Source organism: Mya arenaria, chromosome 1 (genome assembly GCF_026914265.1).
Source record: "Mya arenaria isolate MELC-2E11 chromosome 1, ASM2691426v1".
Classification (NCBI taxonomy): domain Eukaryota; kingdom Metazoa; phylum Mollusca; class Bivalvia; order Myida; family Myidae; genus Mya; species Mya arenaria.
In genome coordinates this window covers 49605690-49619836 of record NC_069122.1, presented here as the reverse complement: position 1 = coordinate 49619836, position 14147 = coordinate 49605690, and the positions used below count along the sequence as shown (strand labels likewise).

The 14147-nt window shown below is 33.4% G+C and overlaps 1 long non-coding RNA gene across 1 annotated transcript in view; it reads right to left on the bottom strand.

Moving 5' to 3' along the window:
• Positions 1–256: 256 nt before the first annotated feature.
• LOC128240573 (uncharacterized) overlaps positions 257–14147 on the bottom strand; it is a 40128-nt gene continuing 26237 nt past the window's right edge. The window contains exon 2 of the long non-coding RNA XR_008262200.1: positions 257–4744. This is a non-coding gene — a long non-coding RNA (uncharacterized LOC128240573). The remainder of the gene's footprint in view (positions 4745–14147) is intronic.

The following is a 14147-nucleotide window of genomic DNA, read 5'->3' as shown; positions in this document are numbered from 1 at the left end:
TTAAGTTTATTAAAAATTTGGATTTAGATTCCAAAGAAAAACTGTTCTACAATGTAAATGAGTACACAATTCATTGATGTTTTTAAGAAGTACTCAATGACATATATTTTGTTTACAAATAAGCCACCGATGCTCTTTGGTTAAGTAACTGTGTAAATGGTACCCAGCGTACCCTCGAGTATTTTAAGTATTATTTTCTGTAAAAACATAAAAAATATGTTATTTGCTCTGAACTTCGAAAGTGAATAAAGACAGATGAAATTGATATGTCATTTAATGCATTATACAATAAAGATAACAACATTTTCACATACAAAAATACAACTGCATAGATTCTAAAAATACAAAATGGACGTTCTTTTTTGGCCACGTGATATCGAAGGTCACTGCAATACAGCGGTAACTGCGTCAAAATCAATCCGACACCTACAACAGTCTTTTTGGCACCCCTCGACTAATACAAAAGCAATTCAACCATCACGATTGGTGGAAGCAAAAAGCCCTAAATGTTTTATTGTACTTAATATCACTTAGACTATTTTGGCTTTTATCCTGCGATCTATAAATCAATGTGAAAATGATATAAAACAGTGAATGTGCTAGGCAATGCATCACAAGATGAATGGTGTTATGGAAGAACATACAAAACTGTATCTATATCAAACGGTCTTAGTCTGGTTAATGTCTATTATTTAGAGGTTAATACACGGCGTAGCCGGGCCGTTGAGTGATAATTAGCCCGAGTGACTCATAATGGCCCGAGACGTAGTCGATGAGTTAACTCACTCTCAAATTAAATTTACTGTTATTATTTCATTTTTTAAAAGTGTGCAAAACAGGCAAACAACATTTTGTTATCATTTTTATGTTCCCATTCCAATTTCAATTGATCACCTTGAAAATTCCACAACACGTCTATCCGAATTTTTCTGTACGAATCACTGACATCTGTCTGTTCATGTCCTGAATAACTGAATTCAATTCAATAAACATGAACCTTTAGCAAGTAGAACGACTGTTTGTACTTAAATAAACCAATACCTCGAATTATTGATGTCAACATGTATGAACATTTGCTGTTTTCAAGTAAAATCAATTTTGCCGCTTCCTTTGTTTTGTTTTTTAATGTCAACACAGAATAAAAAACGCCGCCCTAACGGTCCACACTGGTTATCAAACACTAGCATATCTTCCTAAAATGCGTTCGCGTTTGCGTCCCTTTAGGATTTAATTATAAATATGTTCAAGCAGATCAATACATTTTGATTTATTTACGGTCAAGACATTATTTTACAGTCGCCAAAATTGATTTCAAGGCGAAAATTGAATTCACGTGCGAACGTTCTACTGGCCGCAAAATAATAATCGAAAATCGGCCCGGGCCGCAAAACCGATAATCGCTGAGTCATGCAACTAATGGCGAAATCCCTGTACAAATGTGTTACTATATATAGTAACATATGTATTAATCATAGATATAAGCACGTATATTTGCCAGATTTTACATTCATATTGTGCTTCACATACAGTCATACTGCATATTTAGGATTCGTGAGATATACAAACAGTTACGTATGAATACGGTTACAGAGTTGATGTATAAAATGTCAATATGATCTGTACAGTTAGTAACCAACATGATATCAACATGAAAGACATTATATAAAATGAGCATATACTTCAGTATACAAATGACGTCACATTTAACACAATGGGCCTTTAATTAAACATTTTGATAATCCTTATATAGTGAATATGTACATGTATGTGAAGGTTGTTCAACATTACGTAACAATTACATTTCTGGCGTATGTTATTTTTAACTTTCAGTACACCCTGTGATTTCCATTGAATTTTTGTACAAAAAACTTAAGATTACAATCAAATATTGGCTGGTTCCATGAAAGCTCTAATTATCACACGATTTTTATTTAGATAATTGTTTTAATTTAGATTTTTAATTAAACCAACGCTCCTTCAGAAATTGTTTACAGAAGGCAGCATTGATCCTATTATGTTGTAACAATGTCATAATTTGTTACCTTCTAAAATAAATGGTGCTGTTATAATAATACTTTTAAAAATCATATGTAGTAGTAGTATGATTATTTCTATTATTAATTAATACCAATATTAAGCTTAATCGTTGTACTAAATATCGCGAAAGTGTTATAAACAAATCTCAGGCAATGTATATTTATAAATAAGTATATGTTGCAATCTACGAACGTTTTGTTTTAAGGACAAACCTGTCTACTAAGATACACATATGCAGAGTAAATTAATTATTTCTACACGCGACATTTGTACTATATTATTACTACATTTTTTTTTTATTTTATTACCGTTTTACAGCCCCTGTCATCAAGCAAAAAATATACATGCATCATTTGGAATAAGGTCAACATTGAGCACTTCTATAATAACTCTAAAACTAGTCACACGTGAAGTTATCCAACATACCAGATACGTTGCAAAACACTACTTGCACGTGTACGTGAACTACTTCTAACCGTAACGCCATCAATATGCATTAAAACAGGGTATTCGTACACATTTGGATTCTTGGCTTGTCGCTGTAGTTTAGACTGCAGCATGTGTATACTTGTACATGTTTAGATCGTGTAGCTGATGTCACCAACATTTGAACTGTTAATATATTGGCGACATCAGTTAGACGATCTTAACATGTACAATCTACACATGCTTCCGTGCGAACTCGTGTGAAAGAGATTATCAAGTATTTCATTATGTAAGGACACACTAAAGATGACATGTAAAATAAGACACTGCAAGTAGCTACAAGACCAGTACACGTGCGTGTAGCTACAAGACAAGTGCACGTGCATGTAGCTGCATGACAAGTTCACGTGCATGTAGCTACAAGATCAGTACACGTGCACGTAGCTACAAGACCAGTACACGTGCATGTGGCTACAAGACCAGTGCACGTGAATGTAGCAACAAGACAAGTACACGTGCATGAGGCTACAAGACAAGTAAACGTTGATGTCGTTACAAGACAAGTACACGTGCATGTAGTGTTTCCCAGCCCGTCTGGTATTGACAAAATGACTATACAATGCATACATTATCACATGATTTGCATTTGCTTCTTCGGTTAATCTTGTCAACACTATATTTCAGGAAGATTCATAATTCAGCATTATTATAAATAAAACAATTATTTTAAATATATAATTGTATCATGAAGTCAATCCGGTCAAAAATAAAGCCTTCGTTTCGAGATAAGTATGTAGAAGTACCTTCTGAATATGTTTGCATCGCGCCCTTTAAAAACTACGAACTAAATTCAGGTATTTTAACAATCCGTAAACGTTATACACAGAATACTTTGGCCGAGTGTCAATTCCACACAGAACCACAAATAATACCAGGAATACTTCAAATATCCATTGCAAAGTGTCAATACACACTCTAAATTTGACTATGATATTCAAAGCTGTATTTGATAATGCTGGTTTAACATTGTGCAAAATGAGGGATGTAGAAACTGTTTCCTTGCACCTTTCGGAAAGCCACGTTAATTCCTCTGTTTCTTTGTGATTAAAACTAAATCATTATAAGATGATGGATTAATGAAATAACCTGTTTCACATAGTGTATTTTGAGATTCAATCATCTTCATTTTCCATGAGATTTCAATTTAAGGTGCAGCTCTATTCCATTCGGAATTCCTCGGCCATTTTCTCGAAAATAACCTCGGATGTATATGGACGGTTTACATACTCAGAAATCGGTATGTTTAAGTCCGCTGCAAGTAGATCGCCTTGTAATTTAATTTAGCAGTTAAAGTTAATGACTTAACTCTTGGGCATCTTAATTATGTTTGCAACAATACACTTCACTGGCAATCAATTTAAACTAAGATAAATAAAACAAAACAACAACACTACATTAAATTAATGATAAAACTAAAAAGATAAAATGTATTCTACTGATGTACAGGCATATATCCGAGGTTGTTTTCGATAAAAATGACCGAGGAGCTCCGAATGGCTCTTTTCAAATCAAATATGCACAAGAAAACATTATATATTAAGTGACTATGTCCAAATGTACCAATGGCTGATATTCTATAGCATACACTGCGAATGTCCAATAGGCAAGTAATACAGAGTTTGGCACTAGTCCTAAGGCTTCACTATAATGGTTTTTCACACTTGCTGCATTACCTATTTCGCTGTCTAAGTGCTCGTTTATTCTGTGTTTCTATGACGACCCACAATACGTATGACATCACAAGGAGCACAGTTGAAACAATGCTAAATAGACTGAGAATAACAGAGCATTTGGCTTTTCTTTCTCCCCTTCTCGGGTCCCCATCACGATACAGACGAGCAGCAGAGAGCGACAGGTACATTGCAACCGCTCCTAAAGGCATGTTGAAACATATACACACAAGGCAGGCGAGAGTCAAGTTTGTATCTGGAACATAAGTTGTGCTGTGATGAGTTGAACCTTTTGGCTTTAAAACGTCACCTGCGTTCCTCTCCATGTCGGAGTCCGTGTCGTCTGTCGAATATTTCGTGCGCTTGATTTGTTTGTCTGACTTTGAGTTTGGATATTTAATAACCACTGGTTTGTAGGCAACTTCCGGTAAAGTCCGCGGTGAATCCGCCATATTGGTTGTCGTTGACCTTGACCTTCAGCAGTAAATATTGTTCAAACTTCCTCTTCAAACAAATATCTTTCCGTCATCGATAGTTCTCAGACATTTTTTCTGAAAATATACAAAAGAGTATTGTCACGAAGAGTCTGGAATTTCAGATCCGCTAGAAATTAAATTTTGACAAGAAGCTTTGATAGATGGCGCGAAGTTTCGTGAAGTCAATTTCACCCAGTTGATTAGATTTCGCAGCTATGGAATTCACAACGGTGTCAAGAAGCCTAGATCTAAGGGAAATATATGATAAGGCTTGAAAAACAATTATAGAGACAACATTGAGAATGCCGAAAGGAAAGAATAAGAGAGAAAATAATAATTGTTTTAATTTGCCTATAGTAATGTAATACAAAACAACACGAATTGTTTCTTTACGAATTACAGTAGAGCACTGTGTTGAAACATGACACTTCGAAGAAACATGAATATCATTTTTTTTAAATTGTTTGTTCAAATTGAACAGAGAAATCTAAGCAATAAGGTCAGGCCCTGCCGCCTAACATGCGCTTCGATTTTGTTTCATGTTAAAATATCAATCAAAAATAACAAAAAACCGTACACGAAACATGCAAGATGACAAATTTGATATCAATATTAGTTTAAAATTAGCAATTGTTTATCAATGTATATTTGTCTTATAATATACAGAGAAACTGAGAGGTATTTATTAAAATATTATATCAAATCTTATTAAGAGTGATTTTTGTCCAGGATTATCATGTGACTAGTGAATATCTTCATTGATTAAATAGTTATGGTCAATAGTATTTACCCGGAAATATAAATACTCAGATTTTCCCAAGCTAATCTCCCGGTACAAACAAAATTTCACCGTTTTAATAATATACACACGTTACTTTGGAAACAACAGGATCATTGATCCGCTACATTAAATTCAATAGCTTGAAGTTCATCTTTTTATTTGTACCGCCATGAGAAAACCCAATTATGCGATCTCTGTTTTATATGTATTATATAATGATGGGTCGGCGTCATGTCCATTGACTGGGATTTAAACCCACTTTTAGAGCTCACCATCAAGCGTATCGTAACATTTGTTAGTGGTCAACATTATATTTTGTCTTATGAAAAGGCTTTCTAAAGTTTTTCTATACATTTTTTCAGCAAATAAGCAGTCAGCTTTTACTGATTTTAATCAGGTGAAGTGGTGAATATAAACAGTGGTTGGTCCAGTTAGTGGGTAAGTTACAAAGTATTTAGACCACTAAAAACTTAAAATAGTGTTAGTATGTACTTACAAACATTTAATGGTATTACGACTTCGTCGCATCAAACTCTTTCAATCTCTTAAATACATACTAACAATATTTAACAATTAAGTAATAGATACAGTACGAGTTTTTCTTCAAAAGTGTCCTTTTACGGTTTTTTACGTCTGAAAGAGGACATATTTGAAGAAAAAACAAGTAACTGTATCTGACTTATACGACGATAAGTATATTGCATATATAAGTGAGCAAACAAATGCTTAAATAAAAAAATAGAATATCATGGACTTTCTAAATACAATGTATCGGATAGTGGGATTACCCGGAATTCTCGAGAACGGTCCGCTTACAACAGTAAGAAGACACTTTTTCAATAGCTCTGCTGTCGTATGAACGACGTTACAGAGGTTGAAAGCCGCCTATATCATATAAACAAGCTAATCGAACTAGAGAAGAATATACTCTTAAGCTTAATACTTTCTTCCTTTTCTTTTGTTTTTTTCTGTTTACATCGATTTTTAACCAAATCAATTCATGCGACCTTTAAAAGACAGCCGACCTGTTACACTCATTTTACGATTAATCATTTTTTAAATGAATAGAAAAACTACCATCAGGGATGTTAATATAAACACAGCATGCAATCCCAGAGGATTGAAACTGTGAACGTAAACTGGGAGAAACATGCTAGCTTTTACCTTTTGCTGTCTTAAACATTAGAGAACCAAAAGCTTGGCGCTCATATTTCAAGAGTAATTTTTGGTTGGAACAATGTTATGTTGAATGCAGTTCAATAGTGTGTGTTTACCACGTGATAAATTACGCCATATATGCTCCAGCCGAAGGCAACATTTTACTTAACATGAAGACTTAAAACCAAGATAAATGTTCTTTTTTTCACAATTTTAAATAAAATACAGTCGAAACCCGTTGGCTCGAACTCGCTTGGCTCGAATTCCTCGTTGGCTCGAACTGGATGAAAAGGACCGATTTCTATATACTGAATGTAAACATTCCCGCTTGGCTCGATATTTCCGAGGCTCGAGGTTATTTCGCCGGTCCCTAGCACTTCGAGCCAACGGGTTTCGACTGTAAAGGGTAGTCTTAAAGCCTGCCTTGGTTTCATTACCGGGGTTTGATTAGGTGATTAGTTTACTCAGACACTTTGACAAATCTGTTTCCAAACTAACGTTTTGACAGTGCTCCATCAGATGGCGGTTATGGGAAAAAGGTTTGTCGAAGCAAAATATCGCCTTCCGACCTAGCATTTATGACGCAAATTATCACGTGGTTTACACACACTGTTCAATTAAACGACAATATTACAAACAGCGGTAATTGTACAGATTGCTTTATATATATAAAGGCCAAACCAAACTATGTTTACATTTAGCGTAAGGTATCAATTTGAAAGTATAGAAAGTACCATAGTGGTTTTTTTCAACAAATGCGCTTGCTTTTACCAATGCCAATAACATAGAAAGCTACAGTTGCATGGGAAAAATAAGCTTCACCATGTAAATGATATATTTCTGGACCCAGATCATTGGTATTATAACTATTAAGCTCTTTAACATAATATTTCTCACGATAATTCGATCTAGGTAAAATAAGATATTCTGACAGCTGAAAAAGTCTCGCCGAATCACGATGATAATTTGGCATGGTTAAACACACGTACACTCGTCAAACATAAACAAAGTTCTTATTTCAAAGGAAATAAACAAATACCCATATGACAAGTAAGCATTGAATATAAATACAAGATTGTTTTTATTATAATTATTATTATTATTATTATTATTATTATTATTATTATTATTATTATTATTATTATTATTATCATTATTATTATTATTAATTATTATTATTATTATTATTATTATTATTATTATTATTATTATTATTATTATTATTATTATTAATATTATTATAATAATAAAATTATTATTATTATTATAATTATTATAATTATTATAATTATTATTATTATTATTATTATTATTATTATTATTATTATTATTATTATTTTAAATATTATCATTATGATTATTATAATTATAATTAAGGCCACCAATATTATTATTATTATAATATTATTATTATTATTAATATTGTTATTATTGTTATAATTATTATATAAAGTTAATTAATATAAATGAGAAGCAAATAACACACACAAACATATATATGACTGACTCCTCACGTAATACCTCAACCTAAAGCAAGAAGGCGTGCGGAAGGACGGAATACCACAAGTACATGGAACTACAGACAGGAGAAATTATCATATTTAATGTCAAGACTAATTGTCTCTTTGTTATAAATGAATTTATTCAAGACAACAAACATTCCAAAATAGAGTGCTACTGTAATATATTCATAGTAGTTCTCGACGCGCAAAACTTCCATTACAAAGAGGAAATGCTTCGCTTAGGAGGAAACAAGACTTTCGCATACCTTTTCTCTGAAAAACTTTACATTGAAATAATACAAAATCGTTGTTAACAGCTAACGTAGGACAGTAATAAGAAGAAAGATACCTACCCATATACTTATTAAAATGGTTCTTTTTTTAGATGGTCTAATTTTGAATTACATGAACACAACTTGTATCAATTGCAAAAAGGTTAAATTTACAAACATTGTGTTTAAATGTGTCTCTTGTTCACTAAATAATAAAATACTCCAATTAAAACCGTTTTTTAATTGAAAAAGAAATTGACAACACGAATTCCGATATGGTTAGCTGTTGCAGTGATGGTTTATGTACATGGGTGTGTGTTCCCTGTCCAATAATTGTATCTGCATGATCTTATAACCAGACCTTTGCCAGGTGCTAGCTTCACTTTTCTGATCGTTTGTGTTCAATCAAATAATTTGTTCATCTATGAATTTAAGGGCTACGCCTTGAAACGTTGAAAACTAAAATAAGAGCATCGAAAAAGAATCGCTTCGCTCGTCTGTTGTGCTTAAGTCAAACACGACATAACCGATCAAGACATCTCAGTGGCTATTGAATGACTTCAATTCTGCGAATGTAAAACTTTAAAGAAAACTTGACTTGCACCTCTCCGTCAGAGCCGAAATTTATTTGGTTTAAAGTGTCGGTAGGGGGGGGGGGTTAGGGGTACTCCCCCTAGAACAATATAAAGTCCGAAATAGTGTATTTTTGACATTTTTCATCACCTTTTTCTCCAATATTCAAATACAATTTAAACTCTGACAATTTAAGGGGGTGGGGGGGGGGCGCTCGCTGGGTGCCCCACCTCCCCTGGATCCGCTGGTGATATAATTACTCCATTTGATGCAACTTCAACTGCTGTAAAGAAGCCCGCTTTACTAACGACGTTAGATTTTAAAGCTTTAATCTTACCAATCGCATGATTGCAATAACCCTTGTATAATACCCTAGCCAGTTAATGGACCTTTTATCGACTGTGGAAAATTGGCAACGATGGCGCTCAGACACACAGAGGTCAAACAAATTAAATTTTGAGAACAAAGCATACCATTGTAAATTTATGTGTCATTATGCACTAAATGCAATCCAATTTGTAACCATTGGATTATCAAAAGGCATTTGCACCAGCTTACATTACAAATGCCCATGGACATAGGCACATAATCGTTCACTTATGTTGGATATTGAATTAAGGTGATTTTCTAGAAATCAGCAATTTAAGCTACTGAAGACTGATAAGCTTATGTGTTTCCAGGCATGCGGGAGAGTTAAGATTTGTTAAAAAAATGGAAACGGTATAAGTCCACAGAATAAGAGACTGCTTTGCATTTTACCAGAATGTTAACACAAGCTTTACATGTGAGTACTGTTTAATAGAACACGCCATATATAAGGTTATAATTTCGATAATTCCGGCAGAAAACCATACAAGTTTAAAGAATCATACCTTTTTCTCAAAGTTCTGATTTGTTCCTTATATCAAAATTATATGACATTACTATTAATACAACGAACAACAAAAGGCAGCCACACATGCATGGTAAATATCCCCCCTCCCCTTCAAAAACAAATCATACAAAACCTCATAATCAAGCAACATGACGTTAGAATACGTAACTACTCATTTTAAATGTAAAGACTAATCATCTCATCGGAAGTAAAGCATTAACATCGGAAAGGAAACATTCCGGGCGCTGATGTTATTGTAATATATTCATAGTTGTTCTAGACGGAGCTAGTTTGTATCACGATGAGGCAATATAATATAAACAATGCCAAGTTGGAATGTATATTATAATGAGAATGTTTCAATGTTAAGAAAACAGTTACATATGTAACGCAAGTAGACAAAAAACGCATAACGATTCAATGAAAAAATAAAAAAACTATGCCTGCGCCGTCGTTTACATAATAATTAAGTAGGATACTTATAAGAATTAAGAAAGTCTAACCCATATACCTATTAAAAAGACTTTATCGCTTTTAGGGATAGATATGGCATAGTTTACATGAAAATTCTTTTAACGATGGCACATCGTTATCATTTAAAAAACAAAAAATATGTTGTTCATAAATATTAAAGTATAAAAGCTTGAAAAACTCAACTGAAAATTATATAAACCTCGAAATTGAAAACAATCTATTTAAATGGGTGTCCATTTATTCGTCCTAATCAAATGGCTCCATTTGAAATTTGAACAGTTAAAACAGAAATTAATCAGCATGAAATCTGAGGGTGTGTGTGTGTGTGGGGGGGGGGGGGGTACTTTAATAGGAGTATTGTTGCATTGATGGTTTATTACATGCCTCGAGTGTGTTGAATGTCACAAACTTGTATCCATACAATCTGGATGAGTAGTTTGGCTATAATTAGTTAAGGCTAAGTGTACTTTATGTCCTTTTCAAAGAAAGAAAGAACAAAGACTTCGAAAAGAATAAATGAAATTGTAACGATATGCCAAAGTTGCATGTAATAATGTTAATGGTTTTCTGATATAACATTTCAGTATTGACCGATGTCAAAAGACGACATGAATACGACTCCAAACGCATAAACGTACTCTTTCCTTTCCCGCTCATATTTTGTATTATAAGACATTGAGCTTGAGCCCAGGGGACTAATTCAGTAGTATAACAGTCAGTTTCCATTCTTCAAAACAGAGTTTGTACTGTTCTCATTGCTTCAATTTTATAACTCTATATTCAAACTCAGTATGAAAAATAGACATGGTCATTTGCATGAAATGTTTTGAGAGAAGCCATGTTGAAGATTTGCGAATAAAATATACAGAATGTTTCGCTACTGCGTGTCCCTGTTTACTGGTATAATTGTAAGTTGAAAGAGAACCAGATGCAAGAGTCACACATTGAAATGATCTCCTTTTCCTCAAAATATGTTGAACATCAGTCAACTCAATTATATTAACACGGGAAGACCCAGTAAAAACATTAATCGTCACCTTAGTGTAAGAGCTAAATATCTTCTTCAATTTATATTCGCAGTTATAGTGTTATTGCACTAGGGTGACTTTTTTAAATCGTCTTTCTCATGATGCCAAGATATTATTTAACATTGTCCGGAAGATCATTGAGAACATCGAAATATAACATGCTTTACTAATTAATGTTAGCCAGACGGCTATACCAGTGCCAGTGGCTAACTTTCCAACAAGTTTCTAACAGTCTCGTTCCATAGAAAAGTTATATATATATTTACAATCTTTTAAACTTTTACAAATTATCCGCCACCTTGAAAATCCTTCGACATTTTTACATGAGCCCTATCCAACTCTAACTCTAACTAGCCAAATCTCGCTCTTACCTAAATTTATCCTCAGAGAAGAAAACTGGGTAGGATGGGATCTTCGGAAACGTCTTCAATCGAATCATACATTTCACTTCCTCAAATAACTTCTTTAATTTTGAAATAACACAGAATATACGTGTTTCAGCAGTTATAAGTTACAACAACTAAATGGACATAATAAACATTTAAAGACTATTACCAGGTTGTCGCCTCAATAATTCAGATTCAATCTAACTATACTTACACACTTTTAGCTCATTTAATGATTAAAGATGCACTCTTACTCCCAAATAAGATTTACCACACTTAATACAATTGTTTTAATATACCACAAAGAATGTATAAATGTCGAAAATAATGGTTTTTATGAAAGATAACGAGGTTAATTTTAAAGAAAGTTGTAGGAAACACGGTAATTCTACCTTATGAGACTATAGTAGACCACAGTAAATATTTTAGCATTCACCAATCATTTAATATTTTTGCGCTTTCTGCTGTTACACACACGGTCACAGTCTTGTCATCATTAATTAATATTACCCTTAAATGCATTACTTAATTAGTAGTTAAAGGTTCATCACTCAAAATGTATGTTGGTTGATTTTGAATACGAGTATCACTTTAAGCTTTCATGGACAGAGCTCCGATTTAAACGTATAAAATATTAATATTTAATTCATAGGAGATGAAACGAGCAAAATGCTTTGTCAAAATTAGAACCTATTTATGAGAATAGTAATCGACTATTCATATCGAGGAGCGAACCCTTATGATTCAGCAACTAATAGAGCTAAAACAGTAACTTTCCTGTTCATTTACACGTCATTTTATAAAGCAATTGGCAATAATGCTAAACTTGAACTCCTGGTGATCCCATATAGTGTTGGTATCGTTTAAAGTGTCAAGCTTGCTGATGAATAATATTTACAGTAAATTACTGCAAATACAGTATCGATGTGGTTATTGCACTTTTTAATTTTGAAATTAATTTCAACTGAATCCGGACAAAGACTGGCTCATTGATTGTTCTCTCAGAACAAAAAGCGTGTTTGTGATGTTGTGTGTTTCGACTATGTAAAACAAATTATTTATATTTACATACCACCCTTTAAAATAGTTCAAAAAGATAGGGTAACCAGAAACACACAGTTCACAATAATTGGATGCCTCGAGTAAGTTAAGATGTTTAAAACTACCTTGTATTTATATGTCATCCTGTGTAAGCAAAGGATTGAGAACTATGTTCACCTGAAAACAAAATCTAGACATTTTTTTTTATAAAAACAGATGTTCAATTGTTAAATCTATTACGTATCATGTAAATGGCGTCATTTTTTTAAGTTAACAAATTATAATTGATCACTGTCCAACATGTATCGTAACGTTTCGCCAGTACTACTGCAGTGCAGTACTTAAATTTAGTCCTTCAGGGATATATGTTTACAATATTCAATGGATGTTTTTTAGACAGAAAAAAGTGCAAACTTCAACTTCCTTAATCTATATTGCAAAGGAAACGTTTAGATGTCCGTGAGTATTTAAACATTCGAAATATAACATGTTTTACTAGGAAATGTTATCCGGGCAGCTATAACGTTAATTTACAAAAACAATATTTGCTGCCTTTTCATTTAGAGCAGTCGCTGGTCAAACGCCGTGGTTATTTTCGTTTGTTAAGGGAAGACGCTGAGCTTGAACAATTGCATCATATACACGCGCATACCTGTCGGAATGTTTTAACGATAAGACTCACAGGGTGCAAGTCTGGTTTATTACTGAAACACCCGATTCATTCCAGGCGATTACGCACATTAAGCCATAATGCAGACATAATAGTTTAGAGAGAGGGTGTATATCACCTTAAATTGTCCCGTAGACATTTACTGTAAAAAGACCAATTGACTGCCATTCGGGCGGTGTCAAGTTTAAAATAATCAAAACAACGCAACGAAAAGAGGAATTTACGTAATACTATGTGAGTGTTTGTATTAACAACCATTATAAAGCTAACGTTCATGTCGCGTTCTATAAGATTCATATGGAAACCGTTTACTTAAAATTGCATTTCAATAATACTACAGAAAATACAGGAACAAAGCAACGAAACAAATATTTACCATTGCATTCTTATAAACTCCTATTAGACACACACACAAACACCGTTAGCTTTACAAACACATAAAATGTTCGTATTTTGTTTCTGTTTTTGAACGCTGCAATTTGGCGTCAATAGGTGATAAGGGAAGGGTATGTGTAAGCTGTAACCTGTACTCCTTACTTCAACCAAATACTTGCTCGAACAAGTCAAACCAGTGTTTTGTTAAGAACTGCGCTGCGGAGGGTCATAACTTAAATAATAATTATACTCCGACACAGCCGACGACAACAACGGGGCTACTATTTAAATGTCTTATTGTATTTCCATATTGAGTGATATTCCTATATCATTGACGACCGTAG